This window comes from Thalassophryne amazonica, chromosome 8, assembly GCF_902500255.1.
Source record: "Thalassophryne amazonica chromosome 8, fThaAma1.1, whole genome shotgun sequence".
NCBI lineage: Eukaryota > Metazoa > Chordata > Actinopteri > Batrachoidiformes > Batrachoididae > Thalassophryne > Thalassophryne amazonica.
In genome coordinates this window covers 80,830,921-80,846,290 of record NC_047110.1, presented here as the reverse complement: position 1 = coordinate 80,846,290, position 15,370 = coordinate 80,830,921, and positions in this window count along the sequence as shown.

Below are 15,370 nucleotides of genomic sequence, written 5' to 3'. Positions count from 1 at the left end.
TCCGTAAGATACTCTTTGCCGACGATGCAGCCTTGATATCACACTTCGAAGACTGTCTGCAGCAGCTTGTTAATCGCCTCTCTCATGCTTGCAATCAGTTCGGACTGACCATCAGTCTGAAGAAGACAAACATCGGCGTAGGGCACAGTTGCTTCCCTTAATCTTGACATTGATGGGTACAGCCTGGAAGTCGTGGAGCACTTCACATATCTCGGGTCAACCATCTCTTCCTTGCTGTCCATTGATGCAGAGATTAACAGTAGGATTGCCAAGGCAGCAGCAGTTATGGCAAGACTAAGCCACAAGCCACAAGACTAAGCCACAGAGTCTGGAACAACTCCAACTTCACTGAGAAGACAAAACTGCACATCTACCAAACCTGCGGGCTCAGCAGGTCAGCTCCTCTACAGTAGCGAGGCGTGGACCGCCTACGCGAGACATGAGAAAAAGCTCAACAGCTACCATCTGAGGTGCCTTTGACAAATCCTGCACATCGGATGGCAGGACAAGGTGCCCAACACAGAGGTTCTCGAACACTACCAACATGTTCACCATTTTTGGCGAAAGGTGCCTTCGTTGGCTTGGTCACATCAGGAGAATGGATCCAGGCTGCATTTCTAAAGATCTACTGTATGGTGAGCTGGCAGAGGCCACTCGTTTGGCTGCTCGACCACACCTGTGCTTCAAGGATATCTGCAAGAAGGATATGAAAATGTGCAGCATCAATGTCAACACGTGGGACCAGTGTGCAGAGGACCGTGCAGCCTGGCAACTTACTGTCAGAACAGGTGCACAGAGGGTTGTGCAGGAGAGGAGCCAAGGCCTTGCTGAGCAATGAGCTAGGAGGAAGGAGTGACAGCAGCATCCTCAGCAGGCATCGCACTACACGTGCAACAAATGCAGCAGAGATTGGCACTCGCGCATTGGACTGATAAGTCATTTGTGCAGGTGCAGACAGAAACAAAAGACAAAAATTTCCTGTATATTTGTATTGTCAGTTGTTTCAGTAGCATGGCCCAAACAGAGGGTCACCCCTTTGAGTCTGGTCTGCTTGAGGTTTTTCCCTCAAATCATCGGAGGGAATTTTTCCTTACCACTGTTGCCTGTGTGCTTGCTCTGGTTAGAACTTACTTGTGTGAAGCACCTTGAGGCAGCTTTGTTGTGATTTGGCACTATAAAAATGAAATAAATTGAAACTGAATGGAAAGGTACATAAAAAACAAACAAAAAAAAACACAAAAAATAAAACCACACTGGACTCTACACCATCGTCTCCCACTGACGGACATATGCCAGGAAAAATTCTATCTATATTCCTGATGTCAATATGATTTGATGCTTATGTCAAAGTAAAGTAACTTTCATCATTTTCAAGTATAAGAAAAATGATCAACAAGAGCAATCAGAGATTTCTGACGTCTGCCATTCCAGATCCAGATCAACTTCAAAATTCAGTGGAGTCTTCCATGCCCTAATGTGTATGTGTGGTACAAATTTGGCGAGAATCGGTGCAGCAGATTTTAAGTAATCCTTCAAACCCTATATAAAGGGAAATCTTAACCCAGAATCCGGATCTGGATCCAGATCACCTCCAACATTCAGTGGAGTCTTTCATGCCCTAATATCTATCTGTGGTACAAATGTGGTGAGAATCTGTGAAGTAGTTTTGATGTTATCCTTCAAAGCCAATATAAAGTGAAATCCAGAATCCGGATCTGGATCACCTCCACAATTTAATGGAGTCTTCCATGTATCTGTGTTGAAAATTCTGTCAAACACCGTGCAGTAGTTTTGACATAATCCTGTTAACAGTTATCCTTCAAAGCCTATATAAATTGTAACTTGATCCAGAATCCAGATCTGGATCACTTCAAAAATTTAATGGATTCTTCTATGGTCTCATATCTGTGTGGTGAAAATGTTGTCAAAATCCATGCAGTAGTTTAGACATAATCCTGATAATAGTCAGACAGACAAATAAATAAATGCAGATGATTTTATTACATCTTTGGTGGACGCAGTTACTGTGAAATGACCTAGTTACCGGATTAGTAGTTATTGAAGCTGGGTTTTATCTTAACTGTGCTCACTGCTTTGATGTACAGAGGCATAACTACAAAATTTTGTGTCATTATCCAACTACTTATGGGCCTGACTATTTGTTATTGTGATTTCTTTTGATCATAAAAAATGTGTACACAGAAAAGTAAGTATTACAGCCACAGTTTGACATCAGCAGCAGAAAGGCTTCAGCTTTCCCTCAATCCATACAATTTAATTAAACACTCCTCCTCCACAGTCTGTCTTTCCACAAAAAACGGCACAAAAGTCAAATGAGAGATTGATAGCTGCTTTCATCGTACAGCTGCGTCCATTTTCACCCAGTTTCATCTACTAGTCAACTTAATTCCTGCCTTGAAATGAATGGAATCCATGATCGTTCTGCCACTCTCAAGGTCAGCCAAAAAACTTTAAAAGTTATTGTCCAACAAAGGACACTGCAGTGGTGGGAAATAGTTCCACTCTCAAGCGCTCCCTCACTGGATGTCTGAAATTTTTCATTTGGAGTTGACAGGATGCTGCTGGAAGCAAAGCAGCATCATTCAGCTCTCTGGCTCTGGCTCCTCTCTCTCATTTTCTCTCTCTTCTCTGCAAATACGCCCCCATACCTCCTCACATAACCCAAAGACAGACAGGGTGCACAACAATGTGGGCTCCACTCTTACAAGAACAACACAGCGCCCTGGAAGGCTCACAGCAGACCCATGCTATACTTAGAAACAGTATTATTATGCAAGCAGATGTATACAACCCCAAATCAGAAAACGATGGGATGATATGGAACATACATCAAAGAAAAAAAGTGATCCTTTCATTTATTTTGACTTCTGTTTCATTGCAGACAGTATGAACCCAAGATATTTCATGTTGTGTGTGTGTGGTCAACTTTATTTCATTTGTTAATATACATCCATTGCTTCATTTAAGGCCTGCAACACATTCCAAAAAAAAAAAAAAAAAAATCTGGCACTCAAAAGCATTCACCAGTTGGTACTGTTGCCATTCTTTGCTGAGAGCTCATCACGGGGGACGGCAGACAGTCAATCAGTCACATGCATGCACACACCTCCCCCACTAGCAGATAGGTGAGACCCACTCACGTCAGTAAAGAGTGAGGTCACTCCTAGGCTAGACACCACACGTTTTGAGAGTCTTTTAGTTACAGCTTGGCTCGGTCTAGTGGAGGGTAAATAAAATGCAGAGGCTAGCCTAGTACCCTAACAATATTCATTTGGCAGCAAATTGTGATGTTTGAAGGAAACATCCACTTTTGTTGCATGTGTTAAATGTTTTGTCAAGGTTGGAGGCTTTTACAAACAAAATATACCATTTTGTTGTTTTTATTCATTGTTCAGAGTGTTGAAGTGATTCACCGACTTTGGATGTTTTGACACATGAAAAAGCTTTTGATTCTTTTGGTGTCTTTTGCATCGGTGAGTATAAGAAATGCATTTACTGTTTCGGGAGCACCATCAAGAGTGACATTCATGATGTGGGAATTATATGAAAGTGATCAAGTAAAGCTGTAATCCTGAACAACCCCAATGTTTGAAACAGTTGTTGAGAATAAATAAATAAAATGCCTCTAAATGCTTTGGCTTAATTCCTTTATGCAAAAGCAGTTACAATACATATCTGTGAAAGGTCAGATCCAAACATTTTTACTAATTTTGCCAAATATGCCACCACAGAAATAAATCCTGGTAACAATTCATGTAATAAATGGATGAAGTCGAAAGCATGATTTCACTGGCAGAAATCATAAAAATACCTTGGAATATAAAAAAGATAAGGGCTGAAGCTAAAGCAAGTTTCAGGGTCTCGTTAAAATAATAATAATAGTAACAACCCCAATGGCAATTCCATGAATCATAGCCCATGCAATGACCTTTAGTCCTCCAACATTCAAGAAGCAATTAACAGCTGACTTAGAGGGATTATAGAACATGAACAAGCTTCTGTTTTTGTGACCTTGTAGAGGTTGACTAATCTCTCTAATTGAGTAGCTGTAAACACTATTGTTCCAACTCTGTTCCAAAGTCAAATTGTTCATGTTTGTTGCAGACTCACTTCTGTTTTAATGAAATGTTTTGAACGTTTGGTGCTGGATTTTATTAAAGGCCAGATCCCAGTGTCTGTGGACCCGCTCCAGTTTGCATACAGACAACAGAACAGGAGCATCGAGGACGCAATCTCTTTTGTTTCGAACTGTATTTATAGCCATCTGGACTCTAGGAACACTTATGCTAGAATGTTGTTTATTGATTACAGTTCGGCTTTTAACTCTCTTGTGCCATCCAGACTTGTTCAAAAACTTAAGACTCTTGGTTTGGGTGATGCCATTTGTAAGTGGATTCTTGGTTTTTTAACCAACAGATCTCAGAGAGTGAAAATTAATGGCCGTTTTTCTGGTTCCCCTCAAGGGTGTATCCTTAGTCCCATCCTTTTTACTCTGTACACTTACGACTGTGTGGCTTCCCATGACAGTAATCACATAGTTAAATACACTGATGACACAACTATCATTGGGTTGATCAGTGCAAATGATGATTCTTGTTACAGAGCTGAGGTACAGAAAGTTGTGGATTGGAGCAAAGAAAATAATCAACAAAAATATAAACGCAACACTTTTGGTTTTGCTCCCATTTTGTATGAGATGAACTCAAAGATCTAAAACTTTTTCCGCATACACAATATCACCATTTCCTTCAAATATTGTTCACAAATCAGTCTAAATCTGTGATAGTGAGCACTTCTCCTTTGCTGAGATAATCCATCCCACCTCACAGGTGTGCCATATCAAGATGCTGATTAGACACCATGATTAGTGCACAGGTGTGCCTTAGACTGCCCACAATAAAAGGCCACTCTGAAAGGTGCAGTTTTATCACACAGCACAATGCCACAGATGTCACAAGATTTGAGGGAGCGTGCAATTGGCATGCTGACAGCAGGAATGTCAACCAGAGCTGTTGCTCGTGTATTGAATGTTCATTTCTCTACCATAAGCCGTCTCCAAAGGAGTTTCAGAGAATTTGGCAGTACATCCAACCAGCCTCACAACCGCAGACCACATGTAACCACACCAGCCCAGGACCTCCACATCCAGCATGTTCACCTCCAAGATCATCTGAGACCAGCCACTCGGACAGCTGCTGACACAATCGGTTTGCATAACCAAAGAATTTCTGCACAAACTGTCAGAAACCGTCTCAGGGAAGCTCATCTGCATGCTCGTCGTCCTCATCGGGGTCTCGACCTGACTCCAGTTCGTCGTCGTAACCGACTTGAGTGGGCAAATGCTCACATTCGCTGGCGTTTGGCACCTTGGAGAGGTGTTCTCTTCACGGATGAATCCCGGTTCACACTGTCCAGGGCAGATGGCAGACAGCGTGTGTGGCGTCGTGTGGGTAAGCGGTTTTCTGATGTCAATGTTGTGGATCGAGTGGCCCATGGTGGCGGTGGGGTTATGGTATGGGCAGGCGTCTGTTATGGATGAAGAACACAGGTGCATTTTATTGATGGCATTTTGAATGCACACAGATACCGTGACGAGATCCTGAGGCCCATTGTTGTGCCATACATCCAAGAACATCACCTCATGTTGCAGCAAGATAATGCACGGCCCCATGTTGCAAGGATCTGTACACAATTCTTGGAAGCTGAAAATATCCCAGTTCTTGCATGGCCGGCATACTCACCGGACATGTCACCCATTGAGCATGTTTGGGATGCACTGGACCGGCGTATATGACAGCGTGTACCAGTTCCTGCCAATATCCAGCAACTTCGCACAGCCATTGAAGAGGAGTGGACCAACATTCCACAGGCCACAATTGACAACCTGATCAACTTTATGTGAAGGAGATGTGTTGCACTGCATGAGGCAAATGGTGGTCACATCAGATACTGACTGGTATCCCCCCCAATAAAACAAAACTGCACCTTTCAGAGTGGCCTTTTATTGTGGGCAGTCTAAGGCACACCTGTGCACTAATCATGGTGTCTAATCAGCATCTTGATATGGCACACCTGTGAGGTGGGATGGATTTTCTCAGCAAAGGAGAAGTGCTCACTATCACAGATTTAGACTGGTTTGTGAACAATATTTGAGGGAAATGGTGATATTGTGTATGTGGAAAAAGCTTTAGCTCTTGAGTTCATCTCATACAAAATGGGAGCAAAACCAAAAGTGTTGCGTTTATATTTTTGTTGAGTGTAATTTGCTCCTGAACACTTCTAAAACTTGCAAACTTGTTGTTGACTTCGGTCGAAATAACAGCCATTCACCTCTCATTCACCTCTCGTTATTGAGGACTCAAAAGTTGAAATTGTGGAAGAATGTAAATTTCTGGGGCTGGCGTTGTCCAATGATCTCAGTTGGAACAAAAACACCACAAATATTGTTAAAAAGGCTTGTCAGCGTCTCTTCTTCCTGAGGAAACTTAGAGAATTCACCATCAACTCTAAAATCCTTGTGAATTTTTATCGATGCACGATTGAAAGTCTTCTTGTTAGCTCCATCACAGTCTGGTTTGGAAACGTTACTGCCAAAGACGAGAGCGTTATATAAGGTGGTCTGCTCAGCGAAAAAAATTGTGAACTGTGACCTGCCGGTGCTGGAGGCTCTGTACAAAAGCAGACTCTCAAACCGAGCTTCTCAGATCATAAATGATCCTTCTGGGCATCCTGGAAGAGTCATGTTTGAGCTTCTTCCCTCTGGAAGAAGGTACCGCACCATTAGGTGTAAGACGTCTCGGTATGCTAGGAGCTTTTTCCCACAAGCTGTGATTAGCCTGAATAGTGCACCTTAAGTCTACAGCACCTTATTTTATTTTATTTATTTGATATTAACTTTTTAACTTTTTTAACTTGATCTCTGTATCTTGTATTTTACAGTGTTAGTGTTATGTTAACGTGTCTTTATGTGGTAATTTGTTTCATGTCTGTCTAATGTCATTTTTCTTGTGTGGGATGCACTGAGCTTTTTGCACAACCATTTCCTGTGTTTTTTTTTAACTACAAATGGCAATAAACTAATCTTGAGCTTGATCTTGATCTCCATTGAAGTCAGTTTGGCATCAGAATAAAGACTAAAACACTTGAAAGAAGATTATTTGTAATATAATCAGTTTTCGGTGAATTCTTGTCTGCATTAATGCGGAGCAGCACAAAAACCATCCTAAATGTTCACACTGTAATAGTGTTCCTACATTTTACAATATGATGATGGATTGCCCTGTCTATGTCCTCCTTGAAAACTAAATTTCATACATATTTAAGAAGGTCCTCTAAATAATTTTTACATTTTGCCATTTTCAGTGATGCATGCCATCAAACACTGGGGAAAAAAGTGCTTTATCGCACCTTCAATTGTCTGCACGTGCACCACACCCAGATTGTTGGACTGCCAAAATTCAAACGTGTTATTTATTGAGAAATCTTTTAACCCCGCCTTCAAATGGATGGCTGCAGTCCCAAAGCAACAAAAACAAGGGATAGTCTTATGATTTATTAATGAAATAAATCATGAATTTGAATGATATGATTGCACCTCTCAAAAAGAATGTCTGAGAAGTGTAGATGTGCAGGGCTAAGTGGGAAACATTAATCACAATATCCCCCAGGCTGTTTCAGTGAGTGCTAAAGCAAATGTCCCTGTTCACTAACAGTGCCAGAAAATGAATGAAGAGACACATTTTGAATATACGTCAGTACCCAAATAAATAGCAGGAGTTTGCAGCATTTTAACCAATAGCTTTGCCGTGACTGTGATGTTACCTGTAAATAAAACTGTGGGACACTTAACACAAAAATGTGTATAGTAAAGCTGCAGTGTGTCAAATTTACTACATACTTGTAATTTTTGGTATAATTTTGCACAATCCAGTAAATATGAATGTATAACAACTGAACCCATGTAAAATGATACAACAAATGATAAATATTAAAAATCTTATTTGCTGCATGGCATTTGATTATTTATCATAAGCATGGCAAAAAAATCATGTTTATTTTCTTGTTTTATATGCTGCATTTATGGAAATAATATATTTCAGATCTTCAATTTACTATTAGTCATTGTTTAATTTCATAAACGGGTTCATAATTAATAAATAATGTCGAAGAGAAAGAAATGTGTACTGCAGCTATAATGTCAGGGAGCCTGACTGGAGTTCCGGTGCTACTAGCAATAAATGGAGCCCAAACAAGGTTTCATAATCATGGGTTATCTAAAATATAGTATCATAATCTGCCTGATTATTTGAGATTTTAGTTATTCCTCAACTTTCTCTTCTTCTTTCGGCTGCTTCCATTAGGGGTCACCACCCCAGATCAGTCGTTTCCATCTCACCCTGTCCTCTGTAACTTCTTCTGTCACACCAACCATCTGCATGTCCTCCCTCAGCACATCCATAAACCCCTTCTTTGGCCTCCCTCTTCTCCTCCTGCTTGATGGCTCCATCCTCATCATCCTTCTCCCTATATACCCTGGGTCCCTCCTCTGCACGTCCAATCCATCTCAATCTCGCCTGTCTGACTTTGTCTCCAAACCATCCCACCTGATTGCCCCTCTGATATGTTCATTCCTAATCCTGTCCATTCTTGTCACTCCCAAAGAGAACCTCAACATCTTCAGCTCTACCTCCTCCAGCTCTGCCTCCTGTCTTTTTGTTAGTACCACCGTCTCTAAGCCATCTCACTACTGTCTTGTAAACTTTCCCCTTCACTTTTGTAGATATTCTTCAGTCACAAATCGCTCCTGCCACCTTTCTCCACCCACTACACCCTGCCTGCACTCTTTTTCCCCACACTCTCCATTACTTTGGACAGTTGACCCCAAGTATTTAAACTCATCTATGTTTACCACTTATACTCCTAACTGCACTATTCCACTGGGCTCCCTCTCATTCACACTCATGTACAGAGTCTTGCTCCTACTGAATTTCATTCACCTGCTCTCCAGAGAGAGAGAGAGAAAACTTTTTTTAATCCCCAAAGGGAAAATTCAGTTGTCATAGCAGTCAAGTACCTCAAAAATATACACTAAAACAAACAATAAGAAAAACTGAGATAGAAATACATAGAAATGCAATGGATCTGACATGTATTGTTGTGCAACAGATAGATAGTAAATAGTATAGGCTTTTTAGTCTAGTTCAGAGACCACAGGTCTATCAGACACAGATATATTAAAGAGTCTTATGGCACTGGGCAGGAACGATCTCCTGTATTGTTCCCTTAGGCAGTATGGTTGTATGATTCTGTTGTTGAAGCTGCTCTTAAGATTGTCCAGTGTCTTATAGAGGGGGTGGGAGGCATTGTTCTTAATTACCAGCAGCTGAGCCAGCATTCTGTCTTCAAGCACCTCCTCCAGGTTGACAAGCTTGGAGCCAACAACAGACCCTGCCTTTTTGACCAGTTTATTCAGTCTGTTTGCATCCTTTGTTGTGATGCCTGCTCCCCAGAAAAACACAGCAAAGGAGATGATGCTCACACAACAGACTGATAGAACATCTGGAGCATCCTGTTACATCGATTTTTCTTATGTCTTGTACTGTTACAAATATTATTATTGCTTATCCTTGCACACGCTGTTTGATGAACATTTTCCTCTACTTGCAGCCACCTTGTGTGTTCTTTAAGAGCTGACGAAACGTGAATTTCTCCTCTGTGAGATCAATAAAGTTTATCTTATCTTATCTTATTAAATGATCTGAGCCTCCTCAGGAAGTCAAGTCAGCTCAGGCCCTTCTTGTAGACGGCCTCTGTGTTCGTAGATCACTCCAGTTTATTGTCCAGGTAGATGCCCAGATACTTATATGACAGGACTATGTCCACATCAGCCCCACTGATGCAGACTGGAGAAGGCGGGGGCTTGTTCTTCCTGAAATCTGCCACCATCAGATGCAGGTTAACATCCCCACACCACCTCACCAACTGATCAGCCAGGTCCCTATACTCATTCTCCCGGCCACTTTCCATACACCCAACTATAGCCGTGTCATCAGAAAATTTCTGTAGATGACACGACTCAGTGCAATACTTAAAGTCTGCAGTCTAGGTGGTGAAAAGGAAGGGCGGTAGCACAGTTCCTTGAGGGGGTTTTGGAATGTATAGGTTTGTTAAGGTTCAGGTTAAGATTAGGGATAGTTTAAGGTTTGGGTTTGTTTAGGTTAAGGATCCTGAGGCCCATTGTTGTGCCATCCAAGAACATCACCTCATGTTGCAGCAGGATAATGCACGGCCCCATGTTGCAAGGATCTGTACACAATTCTTGGAAGCTGAAAATGTCCCAGTTCTTGCATGGCCGGCATACTCACCAGACATGTCACCCATTGAGCATGTTTGGGATGCTCTGGACTGGCGTATACGACAGCGTGTACCAGTTCCTGCCAGTATCCAGTAACTTCGCACAGCCATTGAAGAGGAGTGGACCAACATTCCACAGGCCACAATTGACAACCTGATCAACTCTATGCGAAGGAGATGTGTTGCACTGCATGAGGCAAATGGTGGTCACACCAGATACTGACTGGTATCCCCCCCAATAAAACAAAACTGCACCTTTCAGAGTGGCCTTTATTGTTGACAGTCTAAGGCACACCTGTGCACTAATCATGGTGTCTAATCAGCATCTTGATATGGCACACCTGTGAGGTGGGATGGATTACCTCAGCAAAGGAGAAGTGCTCATTATCACAGATTTAGACTGGTTTGTGAACAATATTTGAGGGAAATGGTGATATTGTGTATGTGGAAAAAGTTTTAGATCTTGAGTTCATCTCATACAAAATGGGAGCAAAACCAAAAGTGTTGCGTTTATATTTTGTTGAGTATAGTTCTTGATCAAGTGGTAAGCTTAGATGGTCTCGGATGAGGCACACCCAGAAGAAGAAAAGATTGCAGTTCCTTGGCTGGCTGCTTGAGGCTGGCTCCAAAAGAAAGCAGGCTTCCATGTGAAAATATCAAACTTCAGAGCAGAAATAAACATGTTTACAGACGGATATAGCAGCAGCTCATCCCACACGTCCCTATCCTTGACCAAGTCCTCTCACTGTTCTTAGAGGATGCGGTGGTGTTACCAAGCCAGCTACAGTAAGCGCCTCTTTGCTCACTCAGAATGCCTCTCCAGCCTTCCTCTCCATAACAAGCAAGGTCTTTCACATTTAGATTATTAACAGGTCCATCAGTGTGTCCAGACTATTTGCTACATGTTGTGCCCTGCCAATAAATAAAACATAATATCGTTTAAAGGATTATCGCCATTATAAAACTCAATCTTACAGATGATGTTCGGCATTGTGGGTGGCCCTGAAGATAAATCCTGTAAGTAGAACAGGAATCAGAGGATGACAAGGACTGTGCTGAATGGGTGTCTGCTATCCTGTAATCAGGTTCAAATTCCATTAACAGAGCCCTGTCTTCAGCAAAATTTCTCCCTCATTAAAAGGTTTAGTGACTGTGCCACTTTCTCGTATCCACCCCCACTCGAAAAAATGCTCTTGCCTAATTCATTTACGCATGCTTCCTATACACATTACCAATATAATTGCAGTGGTAATGAATGTGCAAAAGCATCAAATTGGGAGGCAGAATAAAGTTAGGAAGCCAGCAATGCTCTGTGCTTTCTAGCCACCATTTTTCAGCAGGAACATGTACATGAACAGCTACCATCATGTACTAGAAAAGCACTGCTCCGTTCAATTAAATTTATTTGTGCTGTGCCGAATCTCAACATGTCATATCAATGTGCTGCCCACCAACAAGGTATAAAACTTAGCCAGCCCATGAACAAGTACACTGGTGCCAGTGGTAAGGAAAAACCCCCTCAAAAGTATTTTGATTACAGGAAGAAACCTCAAGCAGACTAGACTCAGTGGGATGACCATCTGCTTTGGCCATACAAATGAATAAAACAAAAAGCACAGCACAGTACTGTCACAGCATGTAGTGACTGAAAAATTTCAACTTAGCAACCACATACAGTCCAATCTTCGCAATGATAAAGGTCATCCAGGACACAAGGATCAGACCGTACCATAGAAGTAGAGACATGGAATGCCAACTTCTGATCTCGGGGGCTGAGGTTGTGCCGCACATGCGCAAGAGGACTTGGGGTTCTTTACTTCTGGTATTTTGCTCTGCAGCCAGCACTTCGTTCACAGGTATTATAAACTCCAATATTCTGCTGGGAATCGACAATATCAAACATCACAAAATAAGGTTAAAGATAAACATATATTTTGATCAATTATTCTGAATAATTTACAAAGCCTTACATTTTGTAGCTGCCCCGATTATCGCTCGCAGTGACCCTGCTGTCAAAATGAAAATACTTCATCGTTGCCCTACTGTTATTGCTGCGATGGTTTGCAAAGGTTAGGTTGAAGATCAGGATGTAACCCACGTATCCCAGACGTTGGGAACTATTCAGATCAAACACATCATATATAAAATATAGATCTTGCAGTCAAGTAGCAACAAGGTATTTAAAAGACAGCTAAAGTCAATTTTATTTAGTCAGCTAAGGGAAGAAGAACACCACCCTTTTATTTGTTTTTATTTTTTAATGTGATTTTTGGTCCAAAAGACAAGCTTATTTTCTAGTTTATTAATTTATAGTCTGAATCTCGGTGCTATTTGTTGTTGTTTTCTTGTCTGAAACTTGGTGCTAAATTTGTTGTCGTCTACCCATCTACAGGGATACAGTTGCTATTTATTTTAATGTATTAAGATCTTATTGTTCTCTGTTCAATTTGTACTTATTTTCTTTCATTTGGTGTCCCAGTGTAAATGATTATATATAAACTACACATTTTTCATTTGGTGTCCCAGTGTAAATGATTATATATAAACTACACATTTATTGTTAATTACGTTGATTGATGAGATTATAATGTCTTTGCAATCTGTACATGTTTAATCGAGCTCCTCAGTGTTGTCATGTTTTAGCCTCACATGGACCACAATGGAAATAAGCCTTTATGATTTATTGTGCCATCCGTGTATCATTGACATAGTCACCTTTCTGAGGTTGAACTGGATAAGTGGGAGTGAGTATGAAGGGAAGGAAAAAATAGGACAGATGAGTCAATAATAGTTAGATATTGGAGTCAGGAAACGGTGATCAGCATATAAAACGAACCCATCCCTTCTAAAGAAGTAGTTGAAAAGATGGATAATGTATCTATCAAATGTGCATTGAGTCCATGAAATGAAAAATGCATGTTAAATATTATATCCCCAGAAACAGTTGGGACGACGTGGAAAATGCTCATTTAAAAAAAAGAAGAAACACACTACACAGTGATTCTTACATATGCTTTGACCTTTATTTCATTGCAGACTATATGAACCCAAGATATTTGATGTTTTGTTGAGTCAACTTCATTTCATTTGTTAATATTCATCCGTTCCTGCATTTAAGGCCTGCAACATAATCCAAACAAAAAGTTGGGAAGGCAAAGCACTGACCACGTTATGTTCATTCTCACAACACTTAATGACATTTTGGCATTGAGAATAAGAAGTGATGAAGTGTTTCAGGTTTTATTTTACCCCATTCTTCCTGCTAATACATTTTAACATGTGTAACAGTAAGGGGGTCTTTGATGCTGCATTTATTTATTTATTTATTTTAGGGCTGAAACAATTAATCAAGTAGCGTGAATAATTCAATTACAAAAAATGTCAAGGCTTCGTTTAACACGGTAGTACATACACCAGGCCTGTATGTGGCACTGTAACGCTCCCACAAAAATGGAGAAGAAAACCATAGAGCATGCGCATAAATAATGTAACAGCTAATCAATTGCAATCAAATCAAATCAAAATCAAATTTATTAATTTATATAGCGCCAATTCATGATGAAATCATCTCAAGGCACTTCACACAACATAAAAAACAATAAAAAATTTAAAACACAATAAAAAGATGACCATAAAAGAAAGACAACCATAAAAGCATACAAAAATAAAAACACATCATAACACTAATGATAAAACAGGGAAAACAAATGAGTCTTTAAACGTGACTTAAAAGTCTCCACAGTATACGACTGCCAAATGTGTGCCGGGAGATCGTTCTACAGAGCCGGGGCATGGTAGGAGAAAGCAAGTTTACAAAGCCGCATGCTAAATAAAATAAAGCCTTTTAAGAGAAAGGGTGCGTACTGATCATCTGAAACAGATTTATTACACATTTAAAGTGAAGCAGTGTGTTTGTATATTTTTTTTTTTTTAACGGTTTCATCCACTGGCTGCTCTCCACCTCCACAGATGAAGCGAAAGAATGCGCACTTTAAGTGAATCATGTTGAACTATTCAAAAAAGGCCTTTATTCAGCTTCGATACGAGTTTTTATCAACAGGCTGTACAGTTAATTTATCAGTGCAGCTTTTGTGGAAACGCTGCACTCCACAGCCATTTTTCAAAGGCTGTGTTATTCGCCATGTATCCACAAAAAACAAGGAATTTGACTTTGGTTTAAGCTGCACTCTGTACGGCATGTATAAATAGACACTAAACACTGAATAAATCACAATAATAACAAGTGCAAATGAAATGTCAAATAAAAGAAAAAAAAGAATGTCCTGGCGGCAGACTGAAGATTTCACAGACCGACTGGACTTATAGTTTGGCAAAGCTCCAAAACTCTTGATAATCTATTACTCAATTAATATATATATATATATATATATATATATATATATATATATATATATATATATATATATATATATGTTGAGTATATATATATATATATATACTCAACAAAAATATAAACGCAACACTTTTGGTTTTGCTCCCATTTTGTATGAGATGAACTGAAAGATCTAAAACTTTTTCCACATACACAATATCACCATTTCCCTCAAATATTGTTCACAAACCAGTCTAAATCTGTGATAGTTAGCACTTCTCCTTTGCTGAGATAATCCATCCCACCTCACAGGTGTGCCATACCAAGACGCTGATTAGACACCATGATTACTGCACAGGTGTGCCTTAGACTGTCCACAATAAAAGGCCACTCTGAAAGGTGCAGTTTTGTTTTATTGGGGGGGATACCAGTCAGTATCTGGTGTGACCACCATTTGCCTCATGCAGTGTTCAACACATCTCCTTCACATCATCTGTGAAGAGAACACCTCTCCAACGTGCCAAACACCAGCAAATGTGAGCATTTGCCCACTCAAGTCGGTTACGACGACGAACTGGAGCCAGGTCGAGACCCCGATGAGGACGACGAGCATGCAGATGAGCTTCCCTGAGACGGTTTCTGACAGTTTGTGCAGAAATTCTT